This window comes from Pinus tabuliformis, chromosome 1_1 (assembly GCF_031772625.1).
Source record: "Pinus tabuliformis cultivar Carrire ecotype Pingquan chromosome 1_1, CPIR1, whole genome shotgun sequence".
NCBI lineage: Eukaryota > Viridiplantae > Streptophyta > Pinopsida > Pinales > Pinaceae > Pinus > Pinus tabuliformis.
The window spans coordinates 846,839,075-846,851,672 of record NC_142297.1 but is presented as its reverse complement, the minus strand read 5'-3'; the positions used below and the strand labels follow the sequence as shown (position 1 = coordinate 846,851,672).

The 12,598-nt window shown below is 35.4% G+C and overlaps 1 pseudogene; it reads right to left on the bottom strand.

Moving 5' to 3' along the window:
• Positions 1-1,096: 1,096 nt before the first annotated feature.
• LOC149216909 (protein LATERAL BRANCHING OXIDOREDUCTASE 1-like) lies at positions 1,097-2,642 on the bottom strand (annotated as a pseudogene).
• Positions 2,643-12,598: the final 9,956 nt, after the last annotated feature.

Sequence of the window (12,598 nt, the reverse complement as noted above, 5' to 3'; positions counted from 1 at the left end):
AAACAAAAGCCCACATCTAAAGCATGGAAGCCATGCAACCTGCCTCCTTGAGAAGAGGAAGATTCCTCATCCTCAGACTAGGAAGATGATGAGTCTAAAGATGACATGCTGTCATGAGACAAGGCCCAAAATGTAGATCTACAAAATCTGTGTGTAGAAGAAAAGGAGATCCAAGTTTTGCTAGCAAGAAGAGAAGAAGTTTGTAAGAATGCTTCGGTGGGTGCCATGAAGCATGCCCATAAATCAAACCTCCTTAGACTCTAACAACTATGCCTCCTTAGATTTTCAAAACAATCTTAAGGTAGCTTTAGTAGCCCCACCTTCAGAAGGTTTGGTCAAAGTAGCAAAAAGGAAAGAAAAGAAAGAACATACCAAATGATTAGCCCCAAGTTGTGTGATTACAATATCTCCATCTCTTACTTTCAGTATGTGTTTTTTGGTTTTTGTTTCAGATATATTTAGAGATAAAAAGGTTCTTAGTATGTCATACTTCATTGGAGATATGTTCTTCCGTATCAATTTTTTTGGTTTAATGTTAAGTATATATACTCAATCTTATCTTTTTGCTATTAATAAAAAAAATTGTCTCAAAACAAAAAAAATAAAAATCCATTTCCGAGATTCATAAAAACTATAACAATATGTAATAGCTATCAATACATTATGTTTAATATTTTTATAAGTTTTCCTTCGCTCATACATTGCAGGTTATTTGACATTAGAATGATCCAAAAAAAGGGTTTACAAAATACTATTAATCCGCTAAGTTTACTAATTTTCTTTATTCCTTATTTCTCGAGTGTCCTTATTGGACCGAATTTCCTTTCAAGTTTTGCCATGACACTAATAAACTATAATATTCGAATTTAAAAACTGCTTATACAAACAACCTGTAAGAAGACTCGTTCTTCCCATTCTCAAAATTTTCATGAATAAAAATGTAATATAAGAACCAATGATAAAAATAACAAAACAATTTAGCGGTCAATGGACCCGTCATCAAGAACGATGAATAGGGATTTCAAAGTTCCCAAATACAATCCTCCATGGACATGGAAGACCACTGAAAAAAAAGACTTAAACTGCTCTTCTTTGATTATCTGTGTGAGTTTCTGATACCGGCAAACTCATATAATGAGTGCTTTCCCTCCACTCCGCGAGAGAAATACCATTTCATGTAATCTTCATGAATAAAATTTCTGAACAAGCGTGGATGAGTTTCATCAATCAGTTCTTGCGCTGGACCGATCTCTGCTTCGAATTCAGGAGCATAAAACGTTCCAATAGACATCCTAGCCCTGCGATGGTCTGTCATTGCTCGATGCTCTATGCTCTTTTACCTTTCATTACTCGTTACCTAGAAAACCAGCCACATAGTATTTCAGTGAAACGTATATTAAACGAAGTTAGGTTAACAGGCCGATTGACCATAAGTTTACCTCTATCAGGTTTCCAACGTTGATGACCAGAGCATAAGGAATTGGTTGCACAGCTATCCATTGGTCATCCTTGCGAACATTTAATCCTACGACATCATCATCCTGCAACAAGAGTGTAATGGCAGTCATGTCTGCATGTGGACTCAGCCCAAAAACACGGTCCGGAGTGGGGCACTGAGGATAGTAATTCATTCTCATTCTTTGACATGGCTTTCCAAACTTCTTCTCAAAGAAATCACGCTTCAACTGTAATGTCTCTGCAATCAAACTCAACAGCTTCCCAGCAAGCCTTTTAATCTCAGTATTGTATGAATCCGCAATTTCCCTGCCAAAAGACCCACAATACCATCAGTACTTTTATAAAATATATATATTCTTCGGTATATTTTATTTTATTTAATTGCTATTTTTTTGCTAGGTAACTGATATAATTACCTCCACCCAAGTTAATTTTCTTTTCAAAAGTCTTTATTTTTTTAATTCTTAAATAAGACTCTACACTTAGTAATAATAAATAATCTACACATATAAAAAAAATGTATGAAAGGAAAAATCAAAGCTATAATAGAATTTATTGTGTAACAAAATTTAAATATAAATTTTTAAATAAAATTAGATTATAAAATAACAAAATAAAACAACTTAAATTGGAAAGTTAGATATTGTAAAATCAAGAATCAAGATATTGGCTGATGAATAATAATGTCAAAAATGGTTATGTAGCGATTTTGTGTTGTATAAAATTGAATAACTCTGGCCATGAACAAAATATGTTGGAAGTTGACTTGAAATTAGGTGGTTGAAGTGGCCACACATTCAAATCTCTGTTGTCGGAAGGAAACATTAGCAACCCCAATAAGTCACCCCAATCTAGTTTTTGATCTTCAAACACAACAAATCTTTGGCCATAGCCCTCAAGGGATTTTGCCTTCACTGCGTACTTTTGTTTTCGCCCCAAAGGACACTGGAAAAACTCCTTTCCAGCTCTCTTAACAACATCTATTAAGGATTTTGGTATACTGTGATTCACAACCTATAAAATGCCCACCACAATATGTTTAGTTGTTTGTTCCAAAAGCGATCATGAGACCAAGAAATAAGGGATTGATGAAATGATACGTGGAAGAAACCCCAGTCTTCACAAGCCTTGGCAAGCTTCTTGATCTCTCTTTCTCTCTACTATCCTTCTGAAAGCTTGGCCATGTCAATGATGGGGATGTCCAGCTGATGATTAGACATTGAACTTGGTGTTGGTTGTTCATCGTCTCTTCTAATATATCTCTCTTTTATTGTCTCCTTCTGCCTTTTCACTAGTTCTTGAATGCTCTCGACCATAAGAAAACACTTGCCCCATTTGGGAGCGCTCCTGTCCTGAATCTCATAAATTGAAGCCATTCTTCCAAACACTCAAATGACAAATAAATTCAAACCTATTTGATGAAACAATAACGCAGCCTGCTGCAGTCAATATTGATTGAATGATGAACCCACAACATTTTGAATATATTTATAATGTGATTGGAACTCAATTGGAGATGAAATCGTCCATAACCAGGAATTTGCGACGAAGCACAATAGTTGATCACAATCTTATTTTACGCATTAATATTGGCTAATTTAGGGGAGAGATGTCTAATATTGTGCAGGGACTAGTAATTGATATAGTATTGGTCCCACCAAACCACCAGAAACTGAGACTTTTGCAACCAATATTTAAACAAAGATAAATAACATTAAGTATAAATAAATATTAATTTATGTCCAAAATTTCCCAAAACATTGACTGGGCCCACTACTGTCCATAAATAGTATCTTAATACTTAAGAGTGAAAACCATATTGACCCAACTAGAAAACAGATAAAACCATAAATGCTTCCAAAATGGTCTATTCCAGAAGTACAAAGTAGCAGTCACTTCAACCCCCACTCATTAGAACTGAAGCTTTGTATCCCAAATAAATATCCATACCTACACATAATAAAAGTGAATGTATGTCAGCCATAACTGCTGTGTTGTTCAACATTTAAACCCCCTATGTTCAATAAATGACACCCAACCCAATAACATTTAAACCCACTTTGTTCAATAAATGACACCCAACCTAATAACTTCAATAAATGACACCCAACTTATTCTATTTCTCATTAAACAAATCAAAGCACATGGATCAACAAATAACAAATTCCTAACCATTAGATCACATCAAATTAAATCCAAATCACACATTCAAAATGAAGCCATTGCAATCCATGTCCATCCTTACCACCAATTAAATTCAAGTGCCAAAAACTATAAAAGAAGTTCAACCATTGTTGAAGTTGCATGTTATGCTTTCAAACCATTCACCAACCTTGAAGACAAAACATCACAGAACAGTTGCGAGTATATCCAGGTTAGTTATATCAATTACAACACATTTTTCCAAGTTATTTATATCAGTTACAACACATTTTTCTTACAGTTCTATTTTCATTTCTCACAGTTCTTACAGTTTCAATTCTTACAGATTTAGTTTCAGTTACAGTTTTAGTTTCATGAAAATCAACACACAGCCTACAGTTCTATTTTCATTTCTCACAGTTCTTATAGTTTCAGTTCTTACAGATTTAGTTTTAGTTAATGTTTTGGTTTCATGAAAATCAACACAGAGCCTAGGGTATTCTCTCTTAGGTCCATAATCCTTATTTTAAGGGATGGATAAAGACTAATAGTATAGAAAGGTAATGGGACGATATTAATAGTATCAAGTTGGTAAATTAAAAAAAAACTGGTAGATGAGACAAATTAATGAAGAAAACGACTCTAGTGAGTACATGAAGAGAAACACGGTGTCGCTTGTTTCCTTTAGCACATCAATAATGTCATGTTTAAATACAGAAGCAACATGCAACAATAAAAAGTTGAGTGAAAAGAGAGGAACATTCTGAATGGGGATTTGGACAAAGAAACCCTAAAGAACCACATAGGTAACATAAATATTGAAGGGATTAAGAAAAAATGAGAGTCTGACAAAGAATGATCATAGGGATTCAAACAAAAGACAGAAAAATCTAAGCATGCTGGAAAAATATTCACTGACATCAACATGAAGATTGGACTAAGAGCTATCATCCTTCCTGGAGTCAATGTAAGCACAAAAATGTACATGCAAGATCCATTAAGAAAAGATGAGCATGAGGTTCACCTCGTTTACATATAGAGAGGAAGTTGAAAATCACCATAACTTGAAAAGCCCCCAACTTTTAATGGTAGCACCTTAAGTATTGCAGCAGAAGTTTGGTTGCTTGGACATTTCTCTAGTGACATGAAGGCTAAAATAGCAACTTATCATAAGACAACATGCAAAAATATGTAGGAACATGATGATCAACTCAATTGAAATTTGTTTAACCATAATTTCACAAGACAATTTCTTTCTGAGAATCATTCTTAACAAAATCTTAATGAAATTTTATAATAAGAAACAAAAACTATGGCCCAATTGGAAGATAAGCATAGATTTATTGTCCTTGTGTTGGTTGTAATATAGATCAGAAGCTTCAGATGAGTTGCTTAATTAGTGGTCAACTATTGCAATACAACTTTGGGTGTTGGAACCGAAAACCTTGCATGAGGCCACCAATAAACATCATCAAGACTAATGGTAGCATAAACAAGACCTGCAAAATAAAGTGAAGAAAAATTTGAAAGGAGAAAATTTAAAGGGGGTTTAGATCATTCTTGAAATATGATCAGAAAGTAAACAAAACAATGTAGAAGGAAGAAAATAACATAAACAAATGAACAAGAATTAGTGGAAGGGCCCTATAGGAAGGTTGTTGTACACAAGGGGAAACCTATCACAATGAACGACCACAAAGAAGGCACAACCAGCCTCAAACAATTGCAAATGTGGCAAACTGCACCCTCATTACTCCTATTCACTTTATCTAATTTGATAGATGAGGTCAATAATTACTCAAAACTTTACAAATTGATAATATGCTTTCCTAATTTAAGAAAAAGGCATGGCCTCTCTTATATATGTAGACAAGATGCAAATAAAATTTTTTGTTGAAATGAATGTTTACATGACTAGAAACTTCAACTATAAGTGACATGAGGAAATAATTTGTTATGGTGGTAAAGTTGTGATCAAGAGTGCTTCAAGGGGTCTCAAGTTGGAGCCTCGGTCAAATTAAATACCATTCTTGGTTTGGTGAATGATAACTCCTTGATAGCCAAAGATCCATTTATGGAGAAGTGCATTCTTACAGAAAATAAAAAATAAAAAATAAAAAAATAAATAAAATAAATAAATAAAAAAATAAATAAAAAAACTAGATAATGAATGTTAAGAGGGATAGGTTGTAGTGGGAGGAACTAGAACTGAATTGAACTTAGAACTTAACTAGATGTTTATTACTAAATGGGACACTGATCTGAAGACCTACAAAAGCAACACTCTAGTTCACTAAAGGTGACACATGCATGCACCCTCTACGAAACAACAACCTATAGTTCTATCTAACTTCACCCTCATTACCGAATAACAGACCTAGAATAGACCTAGAATAGACCTAGAAGGGATTATGCAAGTGCACTTGGTGAGACAACGGGTGCCTTGAACGAATTCAATTGCGATAACAAACATGAATATAAACAAATTAATTCAAATAACAGTAACTACCAGATCTTCTCATGGTATATTAACTGTAAAGACAAGTTATCAAAACAACAAAACAATATTTTAAGTAGTCAAACCGAACAAGAGCTCTATTGGGAAATGCATAACAGAACCAATCAATACAGTCATGGTATTTTAAGTATAAAGACAAGTTATCGAAACAAAAATCACTGATAATTTTGAAGACATACAACAAAATGATTCTATATATTTGATTTTTCAAGGATACTAACATACATGTTGATAATTTTCTGTAATAAAGCAGAAGTGTTTTTGCCTTGTATGAAAGCATAATTTACAAATATTCTTATCTAAATGCATGCAATAATTTTACAGGTTGTTGCATCTATGGCGAAAGGTAGTTATGTTGCTTGTACAAGGAGAAGTGGAAAGAGAGTGACAAAGGATGTGCAGCTGTGATGCACATCATCTGATGAGGACAGGACAGGTGATGTCAATGTCAACAATGCCCCAAGGAACATTGTTGAGGATGATCATGCGACTGAAGCTGATGTTATCATAGCATCAGCCACAAAACCACCATCAACAACAGTCCAAGGGGAAAGTTCAACTAAAAATATCAGTGTTATAAGAGGATGGAAAAAAAAGAAATGTTAGTTGCAATTGATGACATAGAGTTTAATGGAAACTCAGTTCGGGCATCTACAAAAAAACTTGGTATTCCTCCCTCATCAATACATTATTGGATAAATGGATTGACTCATACAAAATGTAGAAGGCATATTATAGTTATGATTGAGGAGGAGGAGACCAAGGTGGTTGAGTGGTGTAAAGAGATGGCCCAATTGGGACATGGGCTAGAGTCGATACAACTCAAATCAATAGTTTCTCAAATCTATCAAGGGAGGCCAAACCCATTCAAAGATGGGTTTCCTGGTAAATCATGTTGGTTTGGGTTTAAAAAAAGGCATCCAGAACTTGTATTGCATATCGCTGGGGACCTTGACAGAGTTAGAGCATTAAACTTGTGCCCTGCAGTTGTGTAAAAGTTCTATGACACACTTTCTAGTGCTTACGATAAACATTCTTATGGAGTATACCATATATGGAAGTGTGATGAAACAGGTTTATAGGAAGGGAGGAATTGTGGCATGTGGGTAATTGCAAAGAGAGGGAGTTGAAATGTGCCAAAGATTTTTCCTAAGAGTAGGGAGTGCATAACTATTTTATGTTGTGTCAATGCAATTGGTACTTCAATCCAAAGATTTTATCTATTCAAAGGTAAAAATCAACTAAAAAACTATATACAGAACTGTGAACCAGGTGCATGCATGGTTGCACATCCCCATGCATGGATGACTAAATAACTTTTTTTAAGTTGGCTTTTTCACTTCGTTGCATCAGTACAAGGTGGCATCTCGCCTAATAATATACACCTATTGATATTAGATGGCCGTGGGAGCCACATGGTTGTACAAACAATTGAGGAAGCAAACAATTTAGGCATCGACCTGTTAACATTGCCTGCTCATGCCACTCACAGACTGCAACCCCTTGATGTTAGTGTGTTTTGCCCTTTCAAGAACTATTTCAGGTCGGAGCGTGCTGCATGGATGGCAAAGAATCTAGGGGTTGAGGTGAAAAGGTTCAAGCTAGTAGAGCTTGCAAGTAAAGCTTTTAAAAGGGCTTTGACACCATCAAATATCAAGGTTGGCTTTAGGAGGACAGGAATCTGGCCACTGAACTATGATGCTCTTATGCATGATACTGGCTGTAACCAAGCATTTCATGTGGATGGTCAGGAAGAAGGGAATGCCCAAACAGGTGTTGAAGTGCAAGAAGTAGATGACCAAGATGATGTTGTTGCAGCTGGTAATATGATTTTCCTCTCTTAAGGACACTTATATGATGAAGATGATGAAACTGTATGTGAAACACAGTATAACCATGAAAAAGTTCGCAGTAACATGGAGATTGTTCCTCCAACTCAAGAACATGAAACTCCTATTTTTGATATTGTTAATGACATTGTTGAACATGCAGTTGACAATGACCAATTGACACTGCCAAGCCAAGTAATCCCACCTTCATGGCTAGCAGAAGCAATGATTAATATGAATGCACATAGTGTCTCAACAACCAATGAAAAAAGCATGAACATGCCCTCACAACCAGCAGAATTGAACAGTGAAATTGCTCATTTTTTGTGGACAATAGATTAATGGAAGAAGATGAAGCACATAATGAGGCATCAAATGAAGATAATGATATAGTTCAATCAGTTCCATCAAATACTAAAAGGGAAGTACCAAACAATGGCATGTAGGTGGGAGGGGTGGAGAAGATACTTGGCCGATTCCTAAAGCTACCAGTAGAGAGAGTATTAATGAAAAAAAAGCAAGGTGCACTGGATAGTCTTCGTTTGGGACGAAGCTCATAGTTACTCACCTCAGAGGACTATATAAACCTATTAGTTGAGTCTAAAAAAATGAAATTTGAAATGCAAGAACTAAAACAGAAAAAGAAGGATCTAGTCAAGGAGAAGAAGGTAGCAAGGATTGTTGCAGTGCAACGTCAAGTAGATGAAAGGATTGAAAGAGATAAAGTAAGGAAAGTTAAGGACCAACAGAAATAAATGGCAAGAGAGGAAAATGAATCAAGAAAGACACAAAAAATGCTTGAAAAGGAATAAGGGATGATCAATATGGTTGATAATTATACAAGCATAGCTGATGAAACCAGGATTATTTCAAACTCATTGGACTCCATTGCAGATAATACACCATTATTCTAAGATCTCATAAACATTCAAGTGCCTCACTATCAAACTAAGGGTTTACCCACTTGCCTTATTCATACCAGAGTTGGCGACAATTCTATGTATGCTCACTACACACCTCCACTTAATGCAGGGGTCAATAGTGCAAATTTGAGGTATGGGTACTCAATACCTCCATGGTTGGAAGCTGCAAATTGGACTCAATCATATGGCTGCAATCAACCATTTCCTAATCAACCCTTTTTAGGTAGGCCAACCTACCTAGCTCAAGAAGGTAACTTCGGGAGTTGTGGCAATCAAGATTCTCAGGGCCATAAAGAATAAGGGTGTCATATGTTTTTGGTTGTAACCACATTATGATGTGGATTTGGATGGATTGTATCTCTTTCTTGTCACAGAAACATTTTGGCTTACAACCTAGGTTGTTTTATTTCATAATGTGTGCGAAATTGTAGCCAAAATCCATTTTAGAAGGAACATTATTGCTCTATAAATTTATTGCTTTGAAATGCTAACAACTTTATGGTTCTATGCATTCACTACATTGAAAAGCCAATAGTAGCTTGGCTGGTTGTAAAGAAGTTTTGTTTGCAAGCTAAGCACAAATGTTTATAAAAAAATGATTAATAACACTGAAAAAACTATTTATTACAGTGGAAGAAATATAGTTTGTCCTAGTTATAAATTCAAACAAGGATCAAGTCCTGACCTGCCTATCTATTGTAGTGGAAGAAATATAATTTGGGCTGGTTAAAAAACCAAACAAGGATCAAGTCCTAACCTGCCTTTCATTATTGGACTGCTCTCCTATTGAGATACAAGACTTCTTGATTAGCCCTGAGCCATGTCCAGGTGTGGATTGACATTCAAACACCTCCCCTAAATCAATTCATAGTTAAGATTTAGCTATAAGAAACTCATAGCATGCAACCATGGTTTCCATAACATGATGAAATTTAAAATTCCAAGATCAAGCAAGTAATATTCATCTAGTGATGTGCAATAGTACCTAATTTTGATTGGGCAAAGTCTGAATAGTACACACACAAAAAAACCTGATTTTTGTTGAGTAGAAATCTGAAACAAGTCATTCAACTTCATTATTTACAATATAGTAAAATCACTGAAAAAATTAATCAATACTAGAAGTACCAGTAAAAGAAATCAAAATATTTGAATGCAAAATTACCACAGAAAATATACATAACATCTGAAAACACAAATCTACTAGAAAAAATTAAAACTAACAGACCTAAAAAAACACAACAAGTGTAAAAGCTTGAATGGACTACGTCCTTGACGAAAATTCAACTCAAATTTTCAATTAAATTAGTCATTTTTTACTGAGAGCATAGACCAAAAGTGTAAAATAACAAAGATTTAGAGCCACCGAAATAGCAATACGCAAGAAATGGTCAACATTCATCCCCTGCAGACAAAAATGCAGGGCCACTAAAGAAATCAACTGTCAAAATTTTAGAAAATGTTGCCATTTCAGCATCTATAAATTGGAAAAATTGTCATCCTCTCTCAATAAACTACATATTTAATTTTTCTTCTTAAATTTGTTTAGCATGCCAGTTAGAAAATTTACGGCAAAAAATACCCCTTCCCAATATAACAAACTAGCAAGAAATGTCCAACAAATGCTTCAAAAGCATTTCACCAACATTTCATAATAGTTTCCATATTATAAACTTTTCAGGATATGGAAATCAAAACTTGTTTTTCGATGGCAAATATGTTCTACAATGACCAAATTCTAGCCAGGAATCTCAATATTTCGCTTCTTTTTGTTTTTGATATCCAAATAACTTTATCAAGTCACTGTAAGCAACAGTAAAACCATGGTGTAATTTGGAATTCCACATTCCTATAACACTTAGCAAATGTAATGAATAAATTCTTGACTGTTTCTTTAAATTCCCAGGCCACGCTGATTCAAAGATATATGTTTTCTTATTTTGACAAAAAACGCAGGGCCACTAAAGAAATCAAGATATTTGAATTCAAAATTACCACATAAAATATACATAGCATTTGAAAACCCAAATCTACTAGAACGAAGTGCATACATAGCAATATGCAGGAAATATACATACACAGAAAATATGCATAGCATCTGAGAGCATACATAGCAATACACAAAAAATATACATAGCATCTGAGAGCATAGACCAAAAGTGTAAAAGAGCACAGATTCAGAGCCACCGAAATAGAAATACGCAGGAAATGGTCATCATTCATCCCCGACAGACAAAACATAGGACCACTAAAGAAATCAAAATATTTGAATGCAAAATTACCAAAGAAAATATACATAGCATATGAAAACCCAAATCTATTAGAACAAATTAAAACTAATAGACCTAACAAAACACAACAAGTGTAAAAGCCTGAATGGACTACATCCTTAGGCATTCACATTAGGCATAAGAAAAGCCCTAAACCTCAAAATTCATACATTCACCTTAGGCATAAGCAAAACCCTAAACCAGCGAAACCTTCAAAACCCTAAACCTGCAAAACCCTTTGAAATCCTGAAACTCCAAGAGAAAAAATAACAAAAATTCCAATAGGAAGGTGAGGTGTTGAAAAACACAGAAAGTGAGTTTTTGAAAAACACTGTGGCAATGGCTAGTAGGATTTTTCCTACCGGATATAGAAGCCATGTCCAAGCGTTTTCTATGTCCAAACCTTCTCCAGAGCTTGCCAGAGCTGCAACCAACTTGGAAAACATGAAAAAAGTTGGAAATTAGCTAATGGCATAAATATTCACAGACATTTCGAAACAAAAACCATAAACCCTGTAAATTTACCTTCGACTTCGAACTGGCTAGAAATTGGTACTGGATCCTCCCTAAAGAATAGGTCGCATGAATGAAACAACCACGAAAGTATTTGTAAACCCCACGGTGGTCCAGAATGAACAAAAATTGTAGGCGGAATGAAACAAGAATGGCAGAAACCCTATTCCATTAATAAGCGTGTGCAATCAAACTAGCCTGGTTAGCAGGTCAACAATGGTGGACAAGGTGCACAGGTAATGGAGCCGTCCCGCGCCATCGTCAGAGGAGGGCTTATTCCAAACACCGGACCCGAACAAAAATACCCTAAGCAGAACAGACATTGCGGCAAACAGGCAGAAATAACCGAAAGAAAGGATAAGATTAGGATTTTGAAGGGTTGACACCCCACAACACGTGTCAAGACACGTCAGGTAGGTGTCGTACAGACGGGAGTGGCATCCACGTGCCCGTCGCTAAGGTGGAGGGGAGGGTGCACATGTAATAGCATCCCTCCCCTATCGCAATCTTATTGCCTCGTGATCTGAGAATATACATAAGACAAACAAAAGTGTGCTGCAGTACACTGGTCGCTATGACTAAATTTGAAAGTCGGGATAGGCCCACCCAGGAGAAGAATACCATGTCAAACAATGACGTGGGTAACACTTGAACGTGAAACTTTCATTTTATGCTATTCGTGGTGTTCGAGATAAACTGGTTTCATGGAGGACTGATGGCAGAGATGGTTGAGTCTTCGGAAAATGTAATGCTGATATGGAGGAGTCAGGACAATATGAGGGAATCTGAACTTTAGTGGATGACTAGTAATGTTTTTATTTTACCAATTTATACAGTGTAATTTGTATGAACATTATAATATCAACAATGATATAAATAAACTCTTGTATTATGTGTTTGAATAATCTGGCGAGACAATTTGCATGTGACCAGCAATTAGACAAC